General features: G+C 45.2%; 1 long non-coding RNA gene across 1 annotated transcript; it reads right to left on the bottom strand.

Moving 5' to 3' along the window:
* Window positions 1–1097: 1097 nt before the first annotated feature.
* On the bottom strand, window positions 1098–17828 carry LOC307092625. Its single transcript, XR_013812864.1, has 2 exons — window positions 17569–17828; window positions 1098–1767 (listed from the first exon to the last, which is right to left on the bottom strand). It is a non-coding gene; the product is annotated as an uncharacterized lncRNA (long non-coding RNA).
* Between the last annotated feature and the right edge of the window lie 362 nt (window positions 17829–18190).

Raw genomic sequence — 18190 nt, 5'->3', positions numbered from 1 at the left:
TCCCAGGTGAGATATTCCCTTTCTTTCATATTAGGTATTATCCAAGATAGTCCCTCTCAGAAAACAAGAACTTAGCCTTCTTTTCTTTTCTTTTTTTTTAAATTTCTTTATTGATTATAGTATTACATATGTGTCCTTATTCTCCCATTACCCCTCCTTCCCCCCCTCATGCCCTCATCCCCCTGTTGTCTGTGTCCATTGGTTAGGCTTATATGCATGCATACAAGTCCTTTGGTTGATTTCTCCCCCTTCCCTCCACCTTCCCCTATTTTCCCTCTGAGGTTTAATGGTCTGATTGATGTTTCTGTCTCTGGATCTATTTTTGTTCATCAGTTTATGTTGTTCATTATATTCCATAAATGAGTGAGATCATGTGATATTTATCTTTCTATGTCTGGCTTATTTCACTTATCATAATGCTCTCCTAAGTGCCCATCAGCAGATGAGTGGATTAAAAAATTGTGGTCTAGTTCCATTTTTTTGGAATACTACGCTGCGGTAAAAATGAAGTTCTTACCATTTGCAACAGCATGGATGGAACTGGAGAGCATTATGCTAAGTGAAATAAGGACTTAGCTTTCTTCCCCATCACCAAAACACACACACATTCTTCCCATCCTGTCTTGCCAGTAATTTTTGAAAACCCAATATTTTCTGTGGACTTTATTTCTATGTTATGCTAGTCACATTTAATCCAACTAGCTGTGATTATTTTTAAACCTCTTGAATTGTGGAGTCAAAAATGTTCACCTCTGAAGTACATCAGTACTGGAGAAAATTCCTTAAGTGAGCTGGAGCCTTGGGGAGGAATGTTATAGTCCCATGAACCCACATCTCTATGGCCAATTAATATTTGACAAAAGAGGCAAGAGCATACAATGGAGTAAAGACAGTCTCTTCAATAAATGGTGCTGGGGAAATTTGACAGATACATGAAAAAAAAAATGGAACTAGACCACCAACTTATACCATACACAAGAATAAACTCAAAATGGATAAAGGACTTAAATTAAGTCACAAAGCCATAAAAATCCTAGAAGAAAAGATGGGCAGTAAAACTCACATAGCACTATTATTGCCAATAAATCTCCTAGAGCAAAGGAAAAAATAAATTTATTGTCACTCCAATAAATTCAAATGAATAAATAAATAAATAAATAAATAAGCCTCTACACAACAAAGGAAATCATCAAAATTAAAAGGAACCCACTGTGTGGAAGGACATATTTGCCAGTGATACATCCGAAGGTGCCTGCATCTGAATGCAGGAAGAAGGAGAGAGTCAGTGACTATCCTTGTGCACCAGAACACACAATGGGTTCAGGTCAGGAACACGGTGGGGATGCAGCAGTGGAGCAGAGGATGTGACACACACTGGTGCTTAAGTGTCCAGTCAGGTTCCCACAGAATCTAAGAGGTTATGAAGTTAACATTGGGAGACAGAGTTGTCTGTTTGTACTGGGAGATGATCTCCTTTTCCTTAAGGGGGGACAATGTATTAGTTTCTTGTGGCTGCCATAACAAATGTCCACAACCTGAATAACTTAAAATAAGAAAAAGGTATTCTCTGACATTCTGGAAGCCAGCAATCCAAATCAAAGTTTGGGCAAGCCCTCATTTTCTCCACAGGCTCTAGGAAAGATTCCATTCCTTTTATCTCCATCTTTGGTGGCTGCCAGCATTCCTTGGCTTAGAGCTGCATCACTCCCATCTCTGCCTCCATCTTCATGTGGACTTCTCCCCGGCATGTCATCTCATCTTCTGTTTCTTAGAAGGAATATATTATTGGATTTAGGACTCATTCAGATAACCCAGTATAATCTCATCTTGAAATCTTTAACTTAAACAATTACATTGGCAAAGAACATATTCCCAAATAAGGTCACATTCATAAATTCCAGGAATTAGGATGTGGACATATTTTGTGGGGAGCCCCCACTCAAGTCTCTATAGGCATAGTGATTCTGTGGTCCAGTCCCTGCTGGGATTTGGGTTGATTCCAGAGCTTCATCCATGGGGGCTCCGCTAAACCATGCACCGAGGCCCCCCCCCCCCCCCGAGTTTAGCTTTGCCTGGAGTTTACAGAAGTGGGGAACTTGGAGGGGAGACAGAGATATGCCAGCAGAGAACTTCCAGACATGTACCCAAACATGTGCCCCAAATGCCACCAGCCTAGGTCCACATAGAGTCAAGTTTATAGAAAAAGGAGGGCTTTCTAGATCACATGCATTTTGGGACCCTTGTTTAGGTCATGGATACAAAAATGTCACAAAATATATTTGGGAACAAGCACAAAAATGAAAATAAATAAGCTGGACCTCATCAAAATTTTTGAATTTTGTGGTTCAAAGGACCTCATTAAAAAAGTGAAAGAAGAGATTCAAAACGACAATGGAATAAATAGATGCTACACAGATCGATTCCCCAGGACCAAACTGGAATTACAATTAAAATGTAAAAAAAAAAACCATCCTGAATAACCAATTGAAGACTAGTGGGAGAGAACCCTGATAACCAAGGATGGAAAGTGGAAACTGCATAGAGACTGGTAGAAAGAGCTGAGGCATGAAAGGGCTGGTCCAGCACCCACAGAAAGAAGCTGAATTTCCAGAGAAATAGCTCAGCTGTTGGGGGTTACCACTGAGAACTCTGGGGTCTAAACCCCAACCTGGGCCCACCAGCAGAGAGCACCAGAACTGAGAAAAGTATCCAGATAAACATCTGGCTGGGAAAAGCAGCAGGGTTGCTGTGTGCCAGGGAAAGATGGCTGGAAATGCAGGCACCCTCTTAAAGGGACAAAGCACAAAATTTCATGTGCAGCTATTCACCTTGGGCTCTGTAAGAGGGAGGGCAGAATGGACTGGAACTCTGTGAGCAGAAGCTAGGGTTGGGGGCTCTGGAGTTAGAGCTCCGAGGGCAGATACCCTGGTTTCCTGTGCTGAGTCATTCCCTCACGCTGCAGAGGACATCTTTCTCAGGCAAAACAATGCTATCCTGGCAGTTTTGGCCAGGGTGGGAAACAGTTACACCACCCTATTGGAAAACCCCTTACTCCACCATGTGGAGTTTCTAAGGCCAATTGGGAGACTTAGAATAACAAATGGCATCCAGGCATAAGCAATTGCCCCTCCCTGTTATAAAACCTCTTGCAACACTTATGGATAATTGCCTGAAGCTACTCAAGATAGGATCCAAGCAGTCTGCAGGCAGAGGCAAGGCTCTGGAGGCCTTGAGTCTTTGCCTGATCTAATTAGTCAGAAACAGTGCTTGACACTGGTATGTAGAGCAACCTAATACATAATCACAAACCCAAACAGGCAGCCAAAATGGGGAGACAAAAAAAACACACACACACACACACAGAGAATAGGAGAATTCTCTAGAAAAATAGCTAAATGAAAGGGAGATAAGAAATTTATCAGACAGAGAGTTCAGAATAATGATGGCAAAAATGCTCAACAGCATAAGAAAAAATTCAAGAGGAAGGAACACTTCCAAGCTCCTTCCATGAAGCCAGCATCACCCTAATACCAAAACCAGATAAAGACAACACAATGAAAGAAAATTACAGGCCAATATCCCTCATGAACATAGATGCCAAAATCCTCAACAAAATTCTAGCAAATAGGATCCAGCAGTACATCAGAAAGATCATATACCATGACCAAGTAGGATTTATCCCAGGAATTCAAGGATGGTACAATATCTGCAAATCCATAAACATGATGCATCACATAAACAAATTGAGAGATAAAAATCACATGGTCGTATCAATTGATGCAGAAAAAGCATTTGACACAATCCAACACCCTTTCTTTTCTTTTTTTTTTTGAAGTCAGTTTCTTTTTTTTTTAAATTTCTTTATTGATTAAGGTGTCACATATTTGTCCTCATCCCCCCATTCCCATCCCACCCCCCTCCCCACGGATGCCCCAACCCCCTATTGAACTTAACCATTGGTTAGGCTCATATGCATGCACACAAGTCCTTTGGTTGATCTCTCCCCCCTCCCCCCACCCTCCTCTATCCTCCCTCTGAGGCCCGATAGTCCGATCGATGCCTCCTGGTTTCTGGTTCTGTTCTTGTTCATCATTCTATGTTGTTCATCATTTCCCCTAGATGAGCGAGATCATGTGTCACTAGAGATATACTTATATGAACTGAATGTGAGATGAGCAATAATAGTTATGCTGACAGGCAAATGAATCAGTCTGTAGTGAGTTTCTTTCTGGACCAACAGTTCTTTTGAGACCCAATATCAATGTCCATCAGTTCCTTATGTGTACATGTCGTCACTGACCCCTCAGCTCTGGATGGTGGACAAATGGTGGTAATGCAGGTTCGATTCCCTCTGGTTGGGTCTCGGCCGGACCCAGGGGCACGGCTTCATCTGGACCCAGGGGCACGTGGCCTCACCCGGACCCAGGGGGTGCGTGGCCTCACCTGGACCCAGGTGTGCGCGGCTTCCCCCGGACCCGGGACCCAGCCTCACCCGGATCCAGGGGCACATGGCCTCACCTGGACCCAGGATCCAGCTTCACCCGGACCCAGAGGCGCATGGCCTCGCCCGGACCCAGGGGCGCGTGGCCTCACCCGGACCCAGGGGCGCATGGCCTCTCCCAGACCCAGGGGCACGTGGCCTCACCCGGATCCAGGGGCACATGGCCTCACCTGGACCCGGGATCTAGCTTCACCCGGACCCAGGGGCGCGTGGCCTCACCCGGACCTAGGTGTGTGCGGCCTCACCCGGACCCGGGACCCAGCTTCACCCGGTTCCAGGGGCACACGGCCTCGCCCAGACCCAGGATTCAGCTTCACCCGGACCCAGGGGTGCATGGCCTCACCTGGACCCAGGGGCGCTCGGCCTCTCCCGGGCCCGGGACCCAGCCTCACACGGATCCAGGGGCACAATGCCTCACCCGGACCCGGGATCTAGCTCCCCCGGGACCCAGGGGCACGTGGCCTCACCCGGACCCAGGGGCGCGTGGCCTCTCCCAGACCCAGGGTCGCGTGGCCTCACCCGGATCCAGGGGCCCACGGCCTCACCCGGACCTGGGACCCAGCCTCACCCGGATCCAGGGGCACACGGCCTCGCCCAGACCCAGGATTCAGCTTCACCCGGACCCAGGGGTGCATGGCCTCACCCAGACCCAGGGGCGCTCGGCCTCTCTCGGGCCCGGGACCCAGCCTCACCCAGATCCAGGGGCACACGGCCTCACCCGGACCCGGGATCCAGCTTCACCCGGACCTAGGGGCACGTGGCCTTACCCGGACCCAGGGGCGCGTGGCCTCACCCAGACCCAGGGGCATGTGGCCTCTCCCAGACCCAGGGTCGCGTGGCCTCACCCAGATCCAGGAGCACACGGCCTCACCCGGACCCGGGACCCAGCCTCACCCAGATCCAGGGGCCCACGGCCTCACCCGGATCCAGGGGCACACGGCCTCGCCCAGACCCAGGATCCAGCTTCACCCGGACCAAGGGGCGCATGGCCTCACCCGGACCCAGGAGCGCGTGGCCTCTCCCGGGCCCGGGACCCAGCCTCACCCGGATCTAGGGGCACCCGGCCTCGCCCAGACCCGGGATCTAGCTTCTCCCAGACCCAGGGTCGCGTGGCCTCACCCGGATCCAGGGGCGCATGGCCTCACACGGACCCGGGACCCAGCCTCACCCGGATCCAGGGGCACACGGCCTCACCCGGACCCAGGGTCCAGCTTCACCCGGACCCAGGGGCGCGTGGCCTTACCTGGACCCAGGGGCACGTGGCCTCACCCGGGCCCGGGACCCAGCCTCACCTGGATCCAGGGGCACACGGCCTCACCCGGACCCAGGATCTAGCTTCCCCCAGACCCAGGGGCACGTGGCCTCACCCGGACCCAGGGGCGCGTGGCCTCTCCCAACACCCTTTCTTGATAAAAACTCTCAACAAGGTGGGAATAGAAGGATCAGACCTCAACATAATAAAAGCTATATATGATAAACCCACAGCTAACATCATACTCAACGGGCAAAAACTAAAACAATTTCCCCTAAGAACAGGAACAAGACAGGGATGCCCTCTCTCACCACTCCTATTCGACATAGTACTGGAAGTATTAGCCATTGCAATTAGACAAGAAGAAGAAATAAAAGGCATCCAAATTGGAAAAAAAGAAGTAAAGCTGTCCTTATTTGTAGATGACATGATATTGTACATAAAAAACCCCGAAAGACTCCATCAAAAAAACTAATAGACTTAATAAATGAATTCAGTAATGTAGCAGGATACAAAATTAATGCCAAGAAATCTATGGCATTTCTATACACCAGTAGTGAACTTACAGAAAGAGAGACTAAAAAAGCAATCCCATTTACCATCGCACCAAAAAAATTAAGATACCTAGGAATAAACTTAACTAAGGAGGTAAAAGACCTATACGCGGAAAACTACAGGACACTGAAAAAAGAGATAGAGGAAGACGTAAACAGATGGAAGAACATACCATGTTCATGGATTGGTAGAATCAACATCATTAAAATGTCCATACTACCCAAAGCAATCTATAGATTCAATGCACTCACCATTAAAATACCAAAGGCATTTTTCACAGGCCTACAAAGAACTCTCCAAAAATTCATCTGGAATAAAAAAAAGACCCCGAATAGCCACAGCAATCCTGAGAAAGAAGAACAAAGTAGGAGGGATCTCAATACCAGATTTCAAGCTGTATTACAAAGCCACTGTTCTCAAAACAGCCTGGTACTGGCACAAGAACAGACATATAGACCAATGGAATAGAATAGAGAATCCAGATATCGACCCAAACCACTATGCTCAATTAATATTTGACAAAGGAGGCATGAACAAACAATGGAATCAAGACAGTCTCTTCAATAAATGGTGTTGGGAAAATTGGGCATATACATGCAAAAAAAATGAAACTAGATCACCAATTTTCACCATACACAAAAATAAACTCAAAATGGATACAGGACTTAAACATAAGACAGGAAACCATAAAAATACTAGAGGAGGAGGAGAAACCAAGATGGCGACACAGGTAAACACCTAAACTGCTGCCTCGCACAACAATTTCAAAACTACAACTAAAAGACAAAACGTCTATCACCCAGAACCATGGGAAAGCTGGCCGAGTGGAAGTTCTACAACTAGAAGGAAAGAGAAAAGAGCATTGAGACGTGCACAAGCGCTGAAAAGCTGAGGTACAGAGAGGCGCGAACCGGGCTGGCAGGGGGTGTTGCTTTTTTCAACCTGAAGGGAGACAAGCTCCCAATTACTCTGAAATCCAGTTTCTGGGGAGACGCGGGAGACCCAAACTCCTACGAGGAGAAGCTGGACTGTCTGCCATCAGGTCAGAAAGTGAGGGTGGCTTGCTTGCAGAGCTGCACGCAGGAATCATTGTTTACTGCGCTAGGGCGTGAGATGCGGGGACGCAGAAACTCGGAGCCACAGAGACGGCTGACTGGCAGCCATCACTGTTTGCCATGCCCTAGCCTAGTGACTCCCTGAGACCCCACCCCGCACAATCTACAAACCCACCTAAGTGCCACGCAGCGGCTTTTACATATGAATGGCCTCCCCTATTGCAGCTTAACCTAACAAACTGCAGCTCCAGTCAGACCGCTCCAAAACCTCCAAACCCCAAGCAAAGAGGAGAAAACTGTAGTTCTCGCTGTAGCTCCTGTTGGGTGGCCTCAGACAGTAGCTGACCTGAACCCCACTGGAGATCCAGAAGCCAGTGTACCTAGTGGTCAGTGTGAGAAGATACCAGAATTCAACTCCTCACATCCATAAGAGACAAATTCAAGAGGCAGACTCAGTGAGCACCAAAGCCCCACTGAAGCAAGTACTGCCCCATAAGTGTGTCTCCAGCGCAGCAGTTCTTCCATTATAGACACAGCGGGTCCTCACAGCCAATTGGCCTGGAGGTCAATTCCTCCCATTGTACCAACAGCAATCAAGGCTTAACAACACCAAGACTTTGCACTCAGCCCACAAGGGGTGCACCAAGAGCATCCACCTCAGGTGATTGGGGAGGCTGAGCCACTGACCCCTGTAGGTCACCTACCACACAAAGCCACTCCATCAACACAGGGAAACAGCCAAAATATGGAGACAAAGAAACATGTCACCAATGAAAGAAATGGAAGAAAGCAAACTACTGGACATAGAGTTCAAAACCACATTTATAAAGTTACTCAAGAATCTTTTAAAAACCGCTGAGAAACTTGATGAGACCTATGAGGAGCTTAGTGAGACCTTCGAGGACCTTAATGAGAATGCCAAAAAAATGGAAAAGAACCAGTCAGAAATTAAGCATACACTGTCTGAAATAAAGAATATACAGAAATTCAACTGTAGATCAAAAAACCCCAAGAATCAAACCAAAGATCTGAAATATGAGGAAACAAAAAACACTCAACCAGAAAAACAAAAAGAAAAAGGAATCCAAAAATATGAAGATAGTGTAAGGAGCATCTGGGACAATTTCAAGCATATCAACATCCGAATTATTGGGGTGCCAGAAGAAGAAAGAGAGCAAAATATTGAAAATCTATTAGAAGAAATAATGACAGAAAAGTTTTCCTACCTGGTGAAAGAAATAGACTTACAAGTCCAGGAAGTGCACAGGACCCCAAACAAGAGGAATCCAAAGAGGACCACACCAAGACACATCATAATTAAAATGCCAAGGGCAAAAGACAAAGAGAGAATCTTGAAAGCAGCAAGAGAAAAACAGTTAGTTACCTACAAGGGAGTACCCATATGACTGACAGCTGATTTCTCAACAGAAACTATGCAGGCCAGACGGAAATGGCAAGAAATATTCAAAGTGATGAATAGCAAGAACCTACAACCAAGATTACTCTACCCAGCAAAGCTATCATTTAGAATTGAAGGTTAGATAAAGAGCTTCACAGACAAGAAAAAGCTAACGGAGTTCATCACTACAAAACTAGGATTATATGAAATGCTGAAGGGTGTTTTTTTAAGAAGAGGAAGAAGAAGAAAAAGGTAAAGATAAAAATTATGAACAACAAAGTGACAACAAATACATACCTACCAACAAGTGAATCTAAAAATCAAGTGAATAAAAAATCTGATGAACAGAATGGACTGATGAATATAATAGAATCAGGGACATAGAAAGGGAGTGGACTGACAATTCTCAGGGGGAAGGAAGTGTGAGGAGTGCAGGAAGAGATTGGACAAAAATCTTATACCTATGGATGAAAACAGTGGCAGGGGGTAAGGGCATGGGGTGGGTTGGGGAATCAGGTGGAGGGAAGCTATGGGGGGAAAAAAAGAGGAACACCTGTAATAATCTGAACAATAAAGATTTGTTTAAAAAAAATAACTAGAGGAATACACAGGCAGAGAAATCTCAGACATATGCTGAAGCAATTTCTTCACCAATTCTGCTCCTAGGGCAATAGAAGCTAAAGAGAAAATAAACAAATGGGACTACATCAAAATAAAAAGCTTTTTTCACAGCAAAAGAAACCATCAACAAAACAACAAGAAAGCCCACTGTATGGGAGAACATATTCGCAAATGTTATCACTGATAAAGGTTTAACCTCCAACATCTACAGGCAACTTATACAACTTAATAAAAGGAAGATAAATGATCCAATAAAAAATGGGCAGCAAACAAGGAAACAGAAACTCTAAAGGACACACTGGGTCAAATGGATTTAATTGACATTTATAGAACATTTCACCCCAACACAGCAGAATACAAAAGTCCAGGTCTGGATGGCTTCACAAGGGAGTTTTACCAAACGTTCAAAGAAAAACTAACACCTATACTCCTCAAACTATTTCAGAAAATCCAAGAGGAAGGAACACTTCCAAACTCTTTTTATGAGGCCAGCATTATCCTAATTCCAAAACCAGATAAAGACACTACAAAGAAAGAGAATTACAGGTCAATATCCCTGGTGAACATAGATGCTCAAATCCTCAACAAAATATTAGCAAATCGCATCCAGCAATATATTTAAAAGATCATACACCATGATCTAGTGGAATTTATTCCAGGGATGCAAGGCTGGTACAATATTTGCAAGTCAATAAACATGATACATCACATAAACAAATTGAAAGGCAAAAATCACATGATTATATCAATAGAGGCAGAAATCCAACAACCATTTTTTATAAAAACTCTCAGCAAAATGGGACTAGAGGGAGCATATCTCAACATGATAAAGGCCATTTATGACAAACCTACAGCCAACATCATACTCAATGGGCAAAAACTAAAACCATTTTCCCTAAGAACAGGAACAAGATAGAGATGCCCACTTTCACCACTCCTGTTTGACACAGTACTGGAAGTGCTAGCCATTGTGATTAGACAAGAAGAAGAAATAAAAGGCATCCAAATTGGAAAAGAAGACGTAAAACTGTCATTATTCACAGATGATATGAATAAGTACATAGAAAACCCTAAAGACTCCATCAAAAAACTACTAGACTTAATAAATGAATTCGGCAATATAGCAGGATACAAAATTAATACAGAGAAATCTATGGCTTTTTTAATACACCAATAATGAACTCACAGAAAGAGAAACTAAATAAATAATAATAATCCTGTTTACCATTGCAACAAAAAATTAAGGTGCCTAGGAATAAATTTAACCAAGGAGGTGAAGGACCTGTACTCAGAAAATTACAAAACGCTGAAAAAAGGGATAGAGGAAGACATAAACAAATGGATAAAGGACTTAAACGTAAGACAGGAAACCATAAAAATCTTAAAGAATCCATAGGCAGCAAAATATCAGATATATGTCGTAGCAATATCTTTACTGATACAGCTCCTAAGGCAATGGAAACTAAGAAGAAAATAAACAAATGGGACTACATCAAAATAAAAGGCTTCTGCACAGCAAAAGAAACCATCAACAAAACAACAAGAAAGCCCACTGCATGGGAGAACATATTTGCCAGTGCTATCATAGATAAGGGTTTAATCTCTAAAGTTTACAGAGAACTCATACAACTTAACAAAAGGAAGATAAACAATCCAATCAAAAAATGGGCAAAGGACCTAATAGACACTTCTTGAAAGAGGACATACAGATGGCCAAGAGACATATAAAAACATGCTCAAAGTCACTAACCATCCAAGAGATGCAATTCAAAACGACAATGCAGTACCACCTCACACCTGTCTGAATGGCTATCATCAACAAATCAACAAACAACAAGTGCGGGCGAGGATGCAGAGAAAAAGGAATCCTCTTGCACTGCTGGTGGGAATGCAGACTGGTGCAGCCACTGTGGAAGACAGTATGGAGTTTCCTCAAAAAGTTAAAAATGGAACTCCCATTTGACCCAGTAATCCCACTTCTAGGAATATATCCCAAGAAATCAGAAACACCAATCAGAAAGGATATATGCAGCCCTATAGTCATAGCAGCACAATTTATAATAGCTAAGATTTGGAAACAGCCCAAATGTCCATCACCAGATGAGTGGATTAAAAACTGTGGTACATCTACACAATGGAATACTACACTGCTGTAAAAAAGAAGGCCCTCTTAACATTTGCAACAGTATGGATGGGCCTGGAGAGTATTATGCTAAGTGAAATAAGCCAGTCAGAGAAAGATAAATATCATATGATCTCACTCATTTGTGGAATATAATGAACAACATAAACTGATTACCCAAAATAGACCCAAAGGGAAAAAATATATATTTTATAATATAATGGAAGTAATCCTATTATTTGCAGATTTTTTAATATTCCCTACAACTTTTGTGATATTATACTCTGTCAGTACAGTTTTGGCAATATTATTACATTTAGAATCTTTTTTTCTTGAAATGTTAATTTTTATTACATGCAATATTATTATATTCTTTTTCAAATATTAATGTTTATTGCATGTAACATTAATATACTTAAAATCCTTTTTCTTGCCCTAACTGGTTTGGCTTAGTGGATAGAGCATTGGCCTGAGGACTAAAGGGTCCCAGGTTCAATTCTGGCCAAGGGCACATGCTTGGGTTGTGGCTTGATCCCACTCAGTAGGGGGTGTGCAGGAGGCAGCCAATCAATGATTCTCATCATTGATGTTTCTATCTCTCTATCCCTCTCCCTTCCTCTCTAAAATCAATAAAATATATTTTTCAAAAAAAATCATTTTTCTTGAAATAAAATTTTTAAAAAGCAATTTCAGTTGCTACCCCCTCAAATGGTAGGTCCACGCCCCACTCAGGGTCCTCATCTTCATCCTTAAGCCCCTCTCCCCAAAGCCCTCTTCCATCGCACCAGTTGACCCACTTAATTCCAAATCTATCCAACATCCCAAACCCCTCCCAGGCTTTACAGTTCATCATAGGAGCTCATCCCACCATGCTTTTACCTGCTGCCCAGCTCAGGTTTCAACTACCCATCTCTGGGGCAGATCCTCTAGGATTCAACCCAGTGGTCACTAGCTGTCATGAGCAAAAAGCAAGACAGCCCATATGGTAGAAGCTATTTCTCATCTTCTGAGTCCTGTTTTTGCCGTCTGTTTCAGATAGGCACATCGAGTTTGTGAACAAACAGAGGAAGCACGTACTTGAGAACACAAATATCAGCCCTGAGGTGGAAACCCAGGTGAGCACTGGGGAGTGAGCCTGCAGTGAGGCCGTGGGGCAGCTGACAGCAGCCAGGATCCTTACTCCACTGGAGAGTGATGGCTGGTGGCTTTTTAAGGGATCGTTACAATAAATGGGCTGTCAGGGTTATGACAATAGCTTTGAACATCTGGGTGATCCTGTTGATCAAAGTGAAGTGAAAGTGTACACGGAATTACAACACTGTTGGCGGTTAGTGCTGCCTCAGTGCTGCCCTTCCCGGCCTCCGCAATTTCAGCAGGCTTCAGCTTGTGGGGACAAAGTCTGGCACTTTGGGGACCCTTATTTAACCCACCATTAAAACTGATAGATCCTCCCTTCCCCCAAATGATGGACGGAGTAGGACGCAAACTCCACCTACAGCCCGAACATTCCTCAACACCTCATATGGACTGTACATTGAACCACCAATCAGCACCTGCCAAATACCCTAAGCCCCCAGGTCCCTAATCACGTGCCTTACATGAAACTACCAATCAGTGTGTGCTGAGTGCCCTAAGCCCCGCCCCCTCCTTCCCTCCCCTCAAAAGGAGCTTTCACCCCTGCACGCCCTTTTTCCCCTCTGGAAGGCAGCTGGCAGGGTCTTCTCCTCCAATAAAGCCTGTATCCTGGTATCCAGGTTCTCTGGCCCTCTGTTTCATCTTTCAAAAACAACTTCCAAGTGGTCAATCTTCCTATATAAGCAATGCTGGTCCTGTAGTTGAACCGCTCTATGCTCCCCGGCATTGTTTGTTTCGGGCGTTCTCATTGCCTCTCACTAACTCCTACATTTGCAACTTTTAACCTTTTGCACTCGGATGTTGAGTGTGACTCAACACGGTTAGCATTAGAATAAAGGAATCGAGAAAAAAGCAAGCGAGTGCAAAGGGTTAATCATCATGGCGCCTGGACCCACTTGACGGAAACGTTGGACCCTTTTGACGGAAGGGGTTGGACCCTTTTGACGGAAGGGGTTGGACCCTTTTGACGGAAGTGTGGATCGTAAGTGGTTCTCATCGGCCAAGACTTCCTTTGGTGGGAGGATCAATAGACTCTCCTACAATTCGATCATATTTGGGATTGCATCGGCAAGGACAAGGCCATGGACCATCTACTGAAACTTGTGGCTATGACTCTCATCAGGCGCACAAAGGAAGCTGTGGCTACTACTCTCGCGAGGCGCATAGAGGAAGCTGTGGCTACGACTCTCGCCAGGCGCTTAGGGGAAGATGTGGCTACTACTCTCACCAGGCACATAGAGGAAGCTGTGGCTACTACTCTTGCCAGGCCCGTAGGGGAAGATGTGGCTACGACTCTCGCCAGGCACATAACGGAAGCTGTGGCTACTACTCTCGCCAGGCACATAGAGGAAGCTATGGCTACTACACTCTCCAGGCACGTAGAGGAAACTGTGGCTACTACTTTTGATGCCCTCTCTAAGCACCTATGGACTTTGGTAAGAGCTAAATTAATAACAAGAGGAATGGAGCAAGCCGTGAATATCTTAGACCCATGGGCAGCAGATGTCATTGCGATTATTCTGATGTTTGTGCTTGACAAGATAATTTCAGCTGCATCAAACCTGTAGGTTGTGAAATTTTTAGAAAACATCATATTTCTTTAGAAGATAGTACTTCACCAACCAGAAAAAATAATTGTGCCTTAATTTCTGTTTATGAACCCTGCTTGTGTCTACACAATCTTTGTGAAGTCTTAAAAGATAACCTGACATTTTTTATGAGCCTTTGTGGGACATTAACAGAGGATACTGCTCTTTATTACTAAATATAATTCCCATATGATTCAATAATCACCTTAGAAAGACAAACAGATTCTTGTCTTGGCTGCCTGGACCAATTCCTCAACTGCAGTTACAAAAACAACTGGTGTGAAATTTTCATTCTGGACTGTTTTCATCTTCGTATTAACCTTACCTTAAGGCTGAGAGGATAAGGATTTCCCAACAAGAATGTGGTCTCAGAAGAGAAACCAAGATGGCGGCATAGATAAACACCTACACTGCTGCCTCGCACAACAATTTCAAAACTACAACTAAAAGACAAAACGTCTAGAACCAGAACCACAGGAAAGCTGGCTGAGTGGAAGTTCTACAACTAAAAGGAAAAAGAAAAGAGCATTGCACTAAAAAGTTGAGGTACGGAGGCGCGCGAATCGGCTGGTGGCGGGTGGTTGGATGTGCTGCTTTTTTTCAACCCAAAGGGAGACAAGCTCCGGATTACTCTGAACTCCAGTTTCTGGGGAGACGCTGGGGACCCAAACTCCTACGGGGAGAAGCTGGACTATCAGCCATCGGGTCGTAAAATGAGGGTGACTTTCTTACAGAGGTGCGCCCAGCAATCATTGTTTACTGCGCTGGGGCATGGGACACGGGGACTTGGAAACGCAGAAAGGCAGAGATGGCTGACTGGCAGCCATCGCTGTTTGCCACGTCCTAGCCTAGTGACAACCTGAGACCCTGCCCCGCACAATCTACAAACACACCCAAGCTCCACTCAGTGGCTTTTGCATATAAATGGCCTGCCCTATTGCAGCTTAACCTAACAAACTGCAGCTCCGATTAGACAGCACCAAAACCTCCAAACCCCAAGCAAAGAGGAGAAAACTGTAGTTCTTGCTGTAGCTCTTGCTGGGTGGTCTGACAGTAGCTGACCTGCACCCCATTGGAGATCCAGACACTAGTGTATCTAGTGGTCTGTGTGAGACGACATCAGATTTGCACAGAACTGCAAACAAAAGGAATCCAAAGAGGACCACACCAAGACACATCATAATTAAAATGCCAGCAGCAAAAGACAAAGAGAAAATATTAAAAGCAGCAAGAGAAAAACAGTTAGTTACCTACAAGGGAGCACCCATACGATAGTCAGCTGATTTCTCAACAGAAACTATGCAGGCCAGATGGGAGTGGCAAATAATATTCAAAGTGATGAATAGCAAGAACCTACAACCAAGATTAATCTACCCAGCAAAGTTATCATTCAGAATTGAAGGTCAGATAAAGAGTTTCACAGACAAGAAAATGTTAAAGGAGTTCATCACCATCAAACCAGTACTATATGAAATGCTGAAAGGTATTCTTTAAGAAGAGGAAGAAGAAGAAAAACGTAAAGATTAAAAATTATGAACAACAAATACATATCTATTAACAAGTGAATCTAAAAATCAAGTGAATTAAAAATCTGTGGAACAGAATAAACTGGTGAATATAATAGAATCAGTGACATAGATTGGGAGTGGATTGATAATTCTCAGGGGGAAAGGGGTGTTGGGGGTACCGGAAGAGACTGGACAAAAATCACCTTTGGATGAGGACAGTAAGGGCAGAGGGTGGGGTTGGAACCAGGTGGAGGGGAGCTATGGGGGGGGGGGGGAAGGAGAAACAATTATAATAATCTGAACAATAAAAATTTATTAAATTTTAAAAAAATAATGTGGTCTCAGGGCTTGTTCTGTGGTGACTTCCTTCTCATTTTGAGGTGAGGTGAGTCTCTGGCCTGGGCTCTGAGCTGGGGAGGGGTCCCCATCTGGAGGGAAACCATGAGGAGCCAGGAGGACATCTCCATGGGGCAGGAGGGTTTAGGGGATGGGGAGGTTTTAGAACTGAAATTCTGGAGTGGAATCCTGAGGAGACTTTGAAAACCTCTTGCCTTCAATGGTAAGATATGTACACATATAATACCTTAATAAAAAAATTGAAGAAAAAAAAAAAAGAAAACCTCTTGCCTTGGCATGAAGAACAGGAGAGGGCGCTGTAAGTACAGATCACAGGGGCTGATCTAGGGAATTTCCGGATATGTGGGGAGGATTCAACAAAATGGCAGCCTAGCGGAAATCAGCCTCAGCGAGCAGCCTTTGGGGCAGGAAGTCTTCAAGGCCTTGCTGGCCTTGCTCAGTGGTTAGAGCCTCTGCCCATGCACCCGAAGGGTTGTGGGTTTGATTCCTAGACAAGGGTTTACTCCCGCCCCTGGTTGTGTGTGTGTGGGGGGGGGGGGGGGAGGCAACCAATCAATGTGTCTCTCTAACATCAATGTTTCTATCTATCTATTTCTCTCCCTCCTTCCCTTCCATTGTCTCAGAAAATGTAATGGAAGAAATATCCTTAGGTGAGGATTAACCAAAAAAAGGGGGCAGGGGACAAATTATGGTAGAGACAGAGGGAAGATGAAGCTCCGTGCTACAGAGGATCCCTCAGAAGTTTAAAGACAGACCTTGGTTGGGAAAGGGTGTGGACTTGAACAAGCCCCTGTGCCATCCTAAAGGGGCCTGTTAGTCCTACAGTTTAAACAGCGTGGGATATGATTGAGGCCTCTGTTTGTATTAAGAAATAAAAGTGTGGCCGGAGCCGGTTTGGCTCAGTATATAGAGCGTCGGCCTGCGGACTCAAGGGTCCCGGGTTTGATTCCGGTCATGGGCACATGCCTTGGTTGCAGGCGCGTCCCCAGTGGGGGGGGGGGGGGGGGGGGTGCAGGAGGCAGCTGATCGATGTTTCTCTCTCATCGATGTTTCTGACTCTCTATCCCTCTCTCTTCCTCTCTGTAGAAAATCAATTAAAAAAAATAAAAACAAAACAAAAACAAAAGAAATAAAAGTGTGGACAAGTAGTCCCAACCCCTGAAAGACAATTCCTCAGCTCGAGATGTACCACCCTTCTCCAGAGTCGTGGCCCTTTCTTCATCCTCTTCCCTCCTTTCTTCTTGTCCTCTCCCCCTCTTTTCTATATTCCTCTGGGCTCTGCCCATCTTGGGCCTCCACACCAGCCCCCTCCCACCGCTTCATGTTCTAGATTTTTCTGGGCTCCCCACACTCCAGGTCTCCCTGGTCCTCTATCCCCCTCCACCACACGCCTCCTTCTGAATGTTTTCTACATTCTTCTGCCTTCAAACACTCCAAGGTCTTCCCACCCTCCATCCTTCACCCTGCCCCCTTACCTCTTCCACGTTCCTTTTCAGCCTCCCTGCGGGCCTCAGTTCGTTTCACTTACAGATCTTGGCATCTTGCTAACTTGAAAGCGGGGCTGAAGGACATCTTGAAGCTTGGAGGTTTACACAACCAGCGATGCCACAACTATACCCAACCTGCAACGGCACCTCTCAGTCTTGTGGCAGATGGACATTGGGAACCCTTCCCTGGCTCTGGAAACTGCATCAGATGTTTCTTGTCCTCACCCCACATGTCGTTAGCTGCCCTTCCCCCAACGCACTTCTGCACAATACTCTTATTTCCGTACAACTCCCTTCCTGTTTTGAATTGAATCAGCCCCAGCTAGCGAGCGGTGTGTGGGAGGCAACATCCTCAGCTCAGAACTTGTCTCTACAGAGTCCTGGTGTCATTTTCCCATCCCTGCTCACTCTGTATTTCTAGCCCCAGCTGCAATTGCATCCCCCTCTTCACCTTATTCCCTGTCCCCTTGTCCCCTGTCAGCCTGTCCAATGAGCCTTACTCCTCAACCTGCCGGGTCCTGTGCCCCTGAAATTTGTGCCTCTGTGTCCCTTCGTGTAATTCAACACAAACAGGCATATTCAGGCACAAATACAGTTACACATACATACA

The sequence above is a fragment of the Cnephaeus nilssonii genome (genome assembly GCF_951640355.1).
Source record: "Cnephaeus nilssonii genome assembly, chromosome: 20".
Classification (NCBI taxonomy): domain Eukaryota; kingdom Metazoa; phylum Chordata; class Mammalia; order Chiroptera; family Vespertilionidae; genus Cnephaeus; species Cnephaeus nilssonii.
This window is presented reverse-complemented; position numbering and strand designations above follow the sequence as displayed.